General features: G+C 39.5%; 1 protein-coding gene and 1 non-coding gene across 2 annotated transcripts in view; both read right to left on the reverse strand.

The window, feature by feature from the left end:
- Positions 1–12,619, reverse strand: part of ZNF280D (zinc finger protein 280D) — a 224,735-nt gene that overhangs the window by 198,565 nt on the left and 13,551 nt on the right. The gene's annotated exons all lie outside the window — the stretch shown is intronic.
- On the reverse strand, positions 7,393–7,499 carry LOC126010470 (U6 spliceosomal RNA). The gene has a single exon (XR_007496498.1). It is a non-coding gene; the product is annotated as a U6 spliceosomal RNA (small nuclear RNA).

The raw sequence follows: 12,619 nt of genomic DNA on the forward strand, positions 1-12,619 counted from the left end.
AATTGAAGGAGCTAAAGAACAGTCTAGCAAATTATAGTTTTAGAAACTCACAGAGGAAGAATCATGAAGGTGAACTTGAAGAAAAACTACAAGCCAGCAATGATAATGAAGTTGAAAAAGAGACAGAAAAGGTTGAAAGAAAATCTTAATCAACAAAGACAAGAACTCTTTCTGAAATATTGGAAAACCAGAAGATAAGAAAAAGGAAAAGGGGAAGAACAAGTGATGTGACAGATAATTTTAGGGAACTTTCATTCTCTGGAAGGAGGCAGTCAGAAATTTCAAGAGGTCAAAATAGTATCAAAATAAAAAATTCAAATAGAACAACACCAACACAAACAGAAAAAAAATAAGATATCATCTCATGCCAAGAGACTGGCATACATCACAAAGAACAAGAACAGCTAGTACTGATGTGGATAAAGAATGAAAGAGACTTTTATTTCTGGTGGGAATGCAGAATGGCCCAACCTTTTTGAAAAACAAATATGTATATTCCTCAAAAAGCTAAATATTGGACTATTATCAGACACTTGTGCAGATTACATAGCTTAAGTACTGCACTAAATGCTGCAATGAACAAAAGAATGAATATGCTTTTTTTGTGAATACTTTTGTGTCTTGGAGATAGAAACCAAGAAGTAAAAAATAAAAGATTGCTTAACTTAAAAAATTAATTATTCATTTAGCCAAATATTGTATAAGGAAACAAATATTCACCCTGCCAATTTACTTGAGAAACTTTAAATCAGAGTCCAAAAGACAGCATAGTAATAATACCCAGAGACAATATAGATGAGGTCTGGATGGACCAGCCCATGATAAGCTTACCACAAAGATTGGTGAGTGCAGTTAGAGAAATAACTACACCAACAATTATCATGACAATGGTAGTGAGTGAAAAAATAGAATGCCTGTCTCAAAGGCAGACAGGAGGTGGGGGTTAGATTGCACTGCTGAAGGGAGGTATGTACTTTTTTTTATTACTGAAATCCAACTATAAACATGTTTGTAACCATGGTGCTTAAATAAAGGCATTAATAAAAATAAAATAAAATAAAAAATCAAAGACCAAGAACCTTTCAACAAATATTCAAGTGAAATAAGGTATTTGTGTACAAGTGTACTTATTCACTTTTATATTAGTATATCTCTTTGCTTAATTACAAAATTTTCTTTTTATTTGCCTTTTAATTTTTTAATATTTTTACATTTTATTTGAAGCAATATGATTTACATACTTTCATGATTGGTTTTTTTGTTTTGTTTTGGGTTTGGGTCACACCCGGCCTGCTCAGAGGTTACTCCTGGCCCTATGCTCAGAATTCGCTCCTGGTAGGCTCAGGGGACCATGTGGGATGCTGGGGTTTGAACCACCAATCTTCTGCATGCAAGGAAAACACTTTACCTCGTTGCTATCTCTCCAGCCCCCTCATGATTGTTTTTTTAATAATACTTTATTCTTCAATAATGGTAGTGTTCCTTCATGTATCTCTTGTGAGAGCAAAAGAAGTGCAAGGCAACAATATACCTATATGCCTAATGTATATGGTAACCAGGAGTATAACTGTAAATGTCTGAAGCTCACAGCAGATCAAGAGGTAGAGATTTGAGAAGAAGCTATTTAGGCAAAGGATGAATTAGAACCCAATTCATGCCTCAGGTACAAAGAGAACAAACTGAGTCACAGAACAAATGGATTATAAACAGAAGGCACAGGTTGAAGCTAAAATTTTAAGGTAATTTTCTTTTTTAAAAAAAAAAATATGGGAGCTGCCCTGTTTGGGACATCAGGCAGGGAAAAGCCACGAATCTGCGCCCGCCCAGTGGAGCCCAACTGTGAGTGCTCCTTGTAAATGTTTCTCTACTGTCCTCTTGCGTGAAACTCTTGGGAGTGGGGCAAAAGAGGCTCCAGCAGAGCACGGCTGCGCTCTTTCTAAGAAAAGAACACCATCGTAACAAGAAGAAAAAATCACACTAAGAACTGAGCTATAACACAGAAGCAAGCATTCCTCCTCGGACTGTCTTCTCCGTTGAATGCTTGGGCCTAAGATTTGATCCAGTGTGAGGCTTCACCCACGGAGGACTCCCCTCCCCTAGAGACAAGTCAGCCCATCCAGAAAGGGCGGAGCCAGAGAAGTGTGCTGCCTACATCATATAGCCAATGAATACCACCACAACACATAGAAAAACCCAAAATACAAGTGTGACAATGGGGAAACAACGCAGGCCAGCATCAGACATAGAGAATGAAGAGGACAATTCTGATGACCAGATAATGGCCAACCAACTAATCAACCTCTCAGATAAGGACTTTAGACTAGCAATATGGAATATGTTCAAAGAACTCAAAGAAACCATGAATCGAGTTGAACAGAACACTAATAAGAACCAAGAAAATATGAAGACAGAAATCACAAAACTCCAAACTGAAATAACATATCAATTAACAGGCCTGAAAAAGTCAGTAAACGAAGTGAATGACAAAATGGATAAGCTCTGGGACAGGGTATCAGAAGCTGAGAATAGACTTGGTGCCGTGGAAGATGAGATACATAACAATTCCATACAGCAGGAGAGATTGGACAAAAACCTTAAAGCAAATGAGCAGACAACGGAAAAATTAGTCAAAGAATGGGAACAGATGAAAATAGAAGTCTATGATAAGATCAACAGAAACAACTTAAGAATCATTGGAGTCCCAGAGACCCAGGAAGAAAATTCCCAGGAAGAATCAATGGTCAAGAACATCATTAAAGAGAAACTTCCAGAGCTAAAGAATATAGGTGATCAAATCCTATATGCTCAAAGAGTACCAACCAAAAGAGACCCCAGAAAAAACACCCCAAGACACATCCTAGTCACAATGACAAATCCCACAGATAGAGACAGAATTCTGAAAACAGCAAGATCAAAAGGGGAAATTACATTCAAGCAAGCTTCCCTGAGATTTACAGCAGACCTGTCACCAGAAACACTCAATGCCAGAAAGCAGTGGTGGGATATTGTGACAAGACTGAATGAAATGAATGCTTCACCCAGAATACTATACCCAGCAAAACTCACTTTCCGGTTTGACGGAAGAATACATGGTTTCACAGACAAAAAACAGCTCAGAAACTTCACAGACGCAAAACTAGTCTTAAGAGAAAAACTGAAAGACCTAATCTAAGACAAGACTACCCAAAAGACACACCAAATTTTGAAATAAAGATGGCGTTAAATCCCAGGACAATTCTTTCTCTCAACGTCAATGGACTAAATGCACCAGTTAAGAGACACAGAGTGGCTAAATGGATCAAAAAACTCAATCCAACCTTCTGCTGCCTACAAGAAACGCACCTGAATAGTCAGAACAAACATATACTCAAAATAAAAGGCTGGAGAAAAATTATCCAAGCAAACAACACCCATAAAAAAGCTGGAGTGGCCATACTAATATCAGATAATGCAAACTTTATACTCAGGAAGGTTGTAAGGGACAAAGATGGACATTTTATATTAATCAAGGGGTATGTAGAGCAGGAAGAATTCACTCTCCTAAACATATATGCACCGAATGAGGGGCCAGCAAAATATTTAATACAACTGTTGACAAATCTGAAAAATAATATCAATAACAACACAATAATTGTGGGGGACCTTAACACGGCTTTGTCAACACTGGATAGGTCAACCAGACTGAAACCCAACAAGAATATACTAGACCTGAGGAGAGAAATGGAAGAAAGAGGCTTAGTGGATATATATAGGACACTCCACCCCCAGAAACCTGGATACACATTCTTCTCCAATGTACATGGGACATTCTCCAGGATAGACTACATGCTGGCACATAAAACATACCTCCATAAGATCAAGAGGATAGAAATTTTGCAGACTACCTTTGCTGACCACAAGGCTCTGAAATTAGTTGTGAATTCCAAAGGGACTCAGAAGAAAAACCTTAACACCTGGAAGTTAAACAGCCTCATACTCAATAACCAGTGGGTCCAAGATGAAATCAAGGAGGAAATCAAAAGGTTCCTGGAAACAAATGACAATCAAGACACAAACTATCAGAACTTATGGGACACAGCAAAAGCAGTACTGAGAGGAAAATTTATAGCTTTGCAAGCACACATCAGGAAGGAAGAAGGAGCTTACCTGAGTAGCCTAATGACACAGCTAATAGAACTAGAAAATGCTCAACAAAAGGACCCAAAAATAGGAAGACAGAAGGAAATAACAAAGCTGAGAGCAGAAATCAATGAAGTGGAAACCCAAAAAGCAATCCGAAAGATCAACGAAAGCAGAAGTTGGTTCTTTGAAAAAATAAACAAGATTGATAGACCACTGGCAAACCTAACAAAGAAAGAGAGAGAGAGAAACTTGATAACTCGTATTAGGAATGAAAAAGGAGAGATCACTACTGACATGAGAGAGATTCAAAGGGTAATCAGAAACTACTTTGAGAAACTCTACGCCACTAAAAATGAGAACCTGGAAGAAATGGATAAATTCTTGGACTCTTATAATCTTCCACGGTTGAAGGAAGAGGATGTAGCATATCTAAACACCCCCATCACCATTGATGAAATTAGAATGGTAATCAAAGGTCTGCCTAAAAACAAAAGCCCAGGCCCAGATGGATTCACTAATGAATTCTTTCAAACTTTCCAAGAGGAACTACTACCAATTCTGGCAAGACTCTTTCATGAAATTGAACAAACGGAAACACTTCCAAATAGCTTTTATGAAGCCAACATCACCTTGATATCTAAACCAGACAGAGATGCTACAAAAAAAAGAAAATTACAGACCAATATCGCTGATGAATGCAGATGCAAAGATCCTCAACAAAATCCTGGCAAATAGGATTCAATGCCTCATTAAGAAGATCATCCACTATGATCAAGTAGGTTTCATCCCAGGAATGCAAGGCTGGTTTAACATCCGTAAATCTATCAACATCATACACAACATCAATAACAAGAAAAATAAAAACCACATGATCATATCAATAGATGCAGAGAAAGCATTTGATAAGGTCCAACACCCATTCTTGATCAAAACTCTCAGCAAGATGGGAATGGAAGGAACCTTTCTCAATCTAGTTGAAGCAATCTACCACAAGCCAACGGCAAATATTATCCTCAACGGAGAAAAACTAAAAGCCTTCCCTCTAAATTCTGGTACAAGACAAGGCTGTCCTCTCTCACCACTCCTATTCAACATAGCACTGGAAGTACTTGCTATAGCGATTAGGCAAGAAAAAGATATCAAAGGAATCCAGATAGGAAAGGAAGAAGTCAAGCTCTCACTTTGCAGATGACATGATACTCTACTTAGAAAACCCTAAAGACTCTACCAAAAAGCTTCTAGAAACAATAGACTCATATAGCAAGGTGGCAGGCTACAAAATTAACACACAAAAATCAATGGCCTTTCTATACACCAACAGTAATAAGGAAGAAATGGACATTAAGAAAACAACCCCATTCACAATAGTGCCACACAAACTCAAATATCTTGGAATCAACTTGACTAAAAACGTGAAGGACCTATACAGAGAAAACTATAAAACTCTGCTCCAAGAAATAAGAGAGGACACGCGGAAATGGAAATGCATACCCTGCTCGTGGATTGGCAGGATTAACATCATCAAAATGGCAATACTCCCCAAGGCATTATACAGATTTAATGCTATCCCTCTAAAGATACCCATGACATTCTTCAAAGAAGTGGATCAGACACTTTTGAAATTCATTTGGAACAATAAACACCCTCGAATAGCCAAAGCAATCATTGGGAAAAAGAATATGGGAGGAATTACTTTCCCCAACTTTAAACTGTACTACAAAGCAATAGTTATCAAAACAGCAAGGTATTGGAATAAGGACAGGCCCTCCGATCAGTGGAATAGGCTTGAATACTCAGAAAATGTTCCCCGGACATACAATCACCTAATTTTTGATAAAGGAGCAAGAAATCCTAAATGGAGCAAAGAAAGCCTCTTCAACAAGTGGTGTTGGCACAATTGGATAGCTGCTTGCAAAAAATTGAACTTAGACCCCCAGCTATCATCATGTACGAAGGTAAAATCCAAATGGATTAAAGACCTCGATATCAGCCCCAAAACCATAAGATATATAGAACAGCACATAGGCAAGACACTCCAGGACATTACAGGCATCTTCAAGGAGGAAACTGCACTCTCCAAGCAAGTGAAAGCAGAGATTAACAGATGGGAATATATTAAGCTGAGAAGCTTCTGCACCTCAAAGGAAATAGTGCCCAGGATACAAGAGCCACCCACTGAGTGGGAGAAACTATTCACCCAATACCCATCAGATAAGGGGCTAATCTCCAAAATATACAAGGCACTGACAGAACTTTACAAGAAAAAAACATCTAATCCCATCAAAAAATGGGGAGAAGAAATGAACAGACACTTTGACAAAAAAGAAATACAAATGGCCAAAAGACACATGAAAAAGTGCTCCACATCACTAATCATCAGGGAGATGCAAATCAAAACAACGATGAGATACCACCTCACACCACAGAGAATGGCACACATCACAAAGAATGAGAATAAACAGTGTTGGCGGGGATGTGGAGAGAAAGGAACTCTTATCCACTGCTGGTGGGAATGCCGTCTAGTTCAACCTTTATGGAAAGCGATATGGAGATTCCTCCAAAAACTGGAAATCGAGCTCCCATATGATCCAGCTATACCACTCCTAGGAATATACCCTAAGAACACAAAAATACAGTACAAAAACCCCTTCCTTACACCTATATTCATTGCAGCACTGTTTACCATAGCAAGACTCTGGAAACAACCAAGATGCCCTTCAACAGACAAATGGCTAAAGAAACTGTGGTACATATACACAATGGAATATTATGCAGCTGTCAGGAGAGATGAAGTCATGAAATTTTCCTATACATGGATGTACACGGAATCTATTATGCTGAGTGAAATAAGTCAGAGAGAGAAAAACGCAGAATGGTCTCACTCATCTATGGGTTTTAAGAAAAATGAAAGACATTCTTGCAATAATAATTTTCAGACACAAAAGAGAAAAGAGCTGGAAGTTCCAGCTCACCTCAGGAAGCTCACCACAAAGAGTGATGAGTTTAGTTAGAGAAATAACTACATTCTGAACTTTCCTAATAATGAGAATGTATGAGGGAAATGGAGAGCCTGTTTAGAGTACAGGCAGGGGTTAGGTGGGGAGGAGGGAGACTTGGGACATTGGTGGTGGGAATGTTGCACTGATGATGGGTGGCGTTCTTTACATGACTGAAACCCAAACACAATCATGTATGTAATCAAGGTGTTTAAATAAAAATAAATAAATAAATAAATAAATAAATAAAAATATAAAATGAGCTAAGAGGAAAAAAAATATGGAATGCTTCACAAATTTGCGTGTCATCCTTGCACAGGGGCCATGCTAATCTTCTCTGTATCGTTCCATTTTTAGTATATGTGCTGCCGAAGAGAGCACTAAGGTAATTTTCTTGCTCTGTTGTAGGATGTCAACAATCTCAGCCTCATGCTGATGGCCTGCCTAGCTAAAACTTCTAATTCCCACTCTACTAGACAGTAGCATGCAGTTTGAGTGGCTCAAAAACAGGAGTGGCGAACAAGTTCGACACAAAGAGCCAAAATTTTAAACTGTGAGAGTCAGAGAGCCACACCACGCAGTGACCTGCCAAAACAGACAAACACTCACACAAAAGCATCTAATTTTAACAATAATATATTAAACACATATGGCATTTTGCCATTTTGAGTGAGAGTAAAAATCCTGCAGTGATGGTGAGGGTGTGCTGCGTCCTCCACACTAAGAACTAAGGGCGAGATGTGACCCAACATGTGACACACGGGTCCCCTGCTTGCTGGCCCATGCAGTTGTGTCCGAGGGATGGGAGACAGGATGAAGCAGCAGCCTGGGGATGGGAGGGATTCCACGCTCTCCTCAGAGGTCCCTCCTCAGAAGCAGCAGAACAAAATCCAAACTTGGCAAAGAGCCACAGTGTACAAAATAATGATAAGAGGCAAAGAGCCGCATTCATTTTGGCAGGGAGCCGCATGCAGCTCGAGAGCCGCATGTTCGCCACGCCTGCTCAAAAGCCTTAACATACTAAAGTGGATTCAGAGCTAGGGTGGAGTGGGGTGGCTTCTCTTGGTTTTGCATCCTTTCTAATAGACAAAGTAGCTAGCTGGAGTATAACTGGAAATTCAAAACATCTCATAAACTCTAAATCCATTATGGCATAAATTGGTGAGGTTGATGGTAGGGTCTCAGTGATCTGGAGAAGCCAGGACTAGTTCATCTTAATTTAGGTAGATGGAGCAATCAGAAGGTAGCTCCTATGGTTTCTCATCACCATGCTTGTTAATGCTCATCTTTCCTTCCTTATTAATGAAGGAACTGTCCTAAAGTTTAAGTCCTTAGAAATATGCCCATTTCAACCCCTTGATCTCTCTCATCTTTGCAACTCTTCTTTTACCACTCTCTCCCGTTTCTGCATTTTTCCACTCCAGTAGAACATGTCCATCAGCACACAAGCTGTCATCTCTCCATCTGAAAATGCAGCTGTCCTTCCAATTCCCCTCCTCTGCCTTTCTTCACAGCTTCTCTGTTCCCGTAACTTCAACCATTTGAAGATGAATTTTGAAGATGAGTCATCAATACTTTGTGTTTTCACTATTTCACTTCATATTCTTCTTAGCCTCCTCCAGTACTGTTTTCTTTCCTACCATGCCTTTTAGGTCATCTTTGTCAGAATCACCAGTGAACTGCATCTTGTCAAATCCCCAGACCTTTTCTCACTGTACCTCTCAGCAGACTTTGCCCCATGATGCCCATAATGCCCCACTTTGCCCCATCTTCTGGGTCTGTCTTCCATCTGAAGCCAGTATTGGCTGCTTTTCAGCATGCTGCCTCCCAAACTTCTCTGCTTTAAAAACACACCCACTCACTTTGAGGATCTTGCCCAATTCTGTGTCTTTCATTTCTCTCTCCTTGTCAAAAGCTCTCAGATCTATATATTCTCCAGCCCTGAAATTTTCTCTGAGCTCCGGACTTGCCAAACATATTCAACTACCTACTTAACATTTCCATTAGATGTCTAATAAACATTTCAAATTGAATATTTTCAAAATAGAATGTGATCATATATGTCTAACCTGTTTTTCCCATAGTTTCATTTTTTCCACTGATTTCATTTTTAAACTGATTTTGCCATACATTCGTGCTACAGTCTGCATGTGTCTTTCCATAATCTACACTATTCATTCCCCAAAGTAATGTATATATGGGACCTTAGGGAAGAGGGTAGACCATTGGGATAAGATGGAAAATGGGGTAAACTGGAAAATGAAATTGGAGCCTTAAAGTAATACACTCCTTCAACAATCCTAGGAGAGAGCTTGGAAGCCTGAAGTTGACCTTATTGCAGTGGAAGAAGGGTGCTGGTGCCTAAGAAGAAGTCCCAGGAGAGGGCTGGAAGAAGTAGTGCCTAAGCAAGCCCATCAGAATCCAATGTACTTGAAATATGAAATCATAAATATTTTGGTGATTGAAAAAAGAAAATAAAAAGAGTGAATAATAAATTTTACTGCATACTGGAAACTATGTAAAAAAGATGATTTATGAAGATTATATTACATACATCAGATGTATTAATTACATAAGAATTTAATCCAGGAATTCCATTTCCTGGGCCATGTACTTTTTAGGGTTGGCCTGCAGGTGGTGCTGTAGCCCATAGAGGATCAATTTGATAGGGATAAGGGACTGGTGGGAATGTTAGCTTCAGATAAACATAGTAGGATTTTGTTCCAGTAGATCTTGCCTCCTCAGTCTTGGATATGAGTCACTAAGCACAAGAAGATAACTAGAGAACTGCACCAGCAAGAGGATACCACAATCTGCCAGTGTACCTCTTTCCCCAAGCTTGACTATTCAGCCAGCAATTTGGAGCACCTCCAATCTTCATATTTGGGTGAAAATAAAACTAATTTTCAGAGAAGCTTCAATGAGCTTTTCAAATGAGGTTGTTAGTGCCTGTGAAGAAAGACATTGACCCATCAGCGGAATAACCAGCTCTGTCTTGGAGTTGGTGGCACAAACAATTAGTCTCAGTATTCCAGGCCCTTAATACTACCTTTGCCAAAATGTGTGAAAATCATCACACCATAACTCACCTGGCAATAAGCCAGATATCTTAGTAATGGAATTACAAACTCATTCCATTGAGATGTGTTTAAAAAAGAAAGAAAGAAAATATGCAGCTTCATTGTTTCTCCCTAATTAATTTGTTCATGCACAGGTAACTGGGAGGGAATAATCTAAAAGTTAAATTTAGTTCAGCTAATAATTCCTATAATCTCAGTGTGGATTCTTTTCTTTTTTTAGGAAAAAAATTAATTATCTTTACAGCCTTCTCTTCACATCCTTATCCTCTTTTATGACAGTGTGAACTGGGATTTGTAAGAGTTGGGTGGCACAGAGCATCAGAGGGAAGACTTCATGAGAGGAGAATGGAGGGTCTAGAATTATCTGTTCAGTGGAGTAGTAGCCACTGAAGTACAACTTTTCTGACATGGTTTTTTGCTTTTGTTTTTAATCTGGTTTTGGTTTCTGAAACAACCCAGCAGTGCTTCATATTTACTCCTGGCTCTACACTCAAGGATCACTCCTAGAAGGGCTCAGTGACTAGGTACTAGGAATCCAGCCCAGATCAGCCACGTGCAATCACCTGCCCACTGTGCTATGTTCCTGGTACCTTAGCCTGGCTTTTTAAAATTATTAACTATTTCTCTCTTAAATGTGTGGCTCTTGGGGCCGGAGAGATGGCATGGAGTTAAGGCCTTTGCCTTGCATGCAGAAGAACAGTGGTTAGAATCCCGGCATCCCATATGGTCCCCTGTGTCTGCCAGGAACGATTTCTGAGTGCATAGCCAGGAGTAACCCCTGAGCACTGCCGGGTGTGGCCCAAAACTAAACAAAAAAACAAACAAATAAACAAAAGTGTGACTCTTCTCAAAGTTGCTGCCCAGTTACCTGGAGGCTTTTGAAGTACCTTGTGTCTCCAGTCTCCTGAGTCTCACTAGAACCCATGGGGCTTGTTGGGTCACTTGTACACTCAGATTCTGTGGGCCCAAGAGTGGTGGTTTAAGTTCATCTCTCAACTCGCCTTCCAACATAACTCCTCACTTGACCTTGCCAAGAACCTGGCTTCTAACCTGGCAGCTTTGTTGTCCTTATTTCTTCCATAATCCTTTAAAACTGGAAGGGGCCATCTTTAGGCAGCTCATTCTTCCATATAATATTTTCTTCATAAGCTAGGCAATTAATCTTGTGTCCTACCTTTCACAGATGGGAAGGATCTATCTCTACAATTCCAGGGGAAAACGAAGTTCCCATAGACCTTCTTATGTCTTAAATCTGATTTTAGAAAATCTTTTTTTTTTTTTTTTTTTTGGTTTTGGGGTCACATCCAGCAGCACTCAGGGGTTACTCCTGGCTTTGTGCTCAGAAATCGCTCCTGGCAGGCTCAAGGGACCATATGGGATGCCGGGACTCAAACCACCATCCTTCTGCATGCAAGACAAACGTCCTACCTCCATGCTATCTCTCCGGCCCTGATTTTAGAAAATTGTTATAGGATAAAATCTAAGTCTTGCTAAAGAATCAATTAAAAAATACAAGTAAGACACAAAAGGTCATAGTTACTTTCTTGTTCTTGAACTATACTCCCCAATATATTTCCATTAAAGAAAGCTAATAAAGTCTGGAACACGGAAAGATTGTATACATACCTAAAGCCTTCCTTTTTTGTTGTTGTTGTTGTTGTTGTGAGGGGGGTCACACTTAGTAGCGCTCAGGGGTTACCCCTGGCTCTGTGCTCAGAAATCACTCCTGGCAGGCACGAAGGACCATATGGGATGCAGTACTCAAACCACCATTCGTCCTGGATTGGCTACATGCACCACTGTGCTATCTCTCTGGTCCCAATACCTAAGGCCTTTCTCAGAAAATACCCATACTAAACTTTCCATCTAATAGTCAAGGCTATCCATCAGATGTTACCTATAAGAAATTTCACACAGGGACTGGAGCAATAACACAGTGGGTAGGGTATTTGCCTTATATGTAGCTGACCCAAGTTCAATCCCCAGCATCCCATATGGACCCCCAAAGCAGCCAGGAGTAATTTCTGAGCATAGACCCATGAGTTAACCTCTGAGCACCACCTGGGGTGGCCCAAAAACAAACAAAAAACAAACAAAAAAAAAGAAATTTCACATTGACTCGCTCTGGCAATTTAGGAAAGGGAAGTATAAATTTCCATATCAGCATAGTGTCAATCCCATTTAGCTAAACACTGCTAGGGAGGGGTAAGAAAAGTTCAATACCTGTGCTATATTTTTAGATCCTAATTTGAAGGTGATTTTAAAATTGAAAATTGCAACTTGAATTATAAATGGCTTCAGTTGCAATATTCCATTTATCATTCTATTCACTGTTCCTTTTCTCAAACTTTATGACCTCTTCCATATTGCTCTTTAAAGGTGATTTATAAGTTTTATATGTTTTTCTGTCTTCTATTTTCC

Source organism: Suncus etruscus, chromosome 5 (assembly GCF_024139225.1).
Source record: "Suncus etruscus isolate mSunEtr1 chromosome 5, mSunEtr1.pri.cur, whole genome shotgun sequence".
NCBI lineage: Eukaryota > Metazoa > Chordata > Mammalia > Eulipotyphla > Soricidae > Suncus > Suncus etruscus.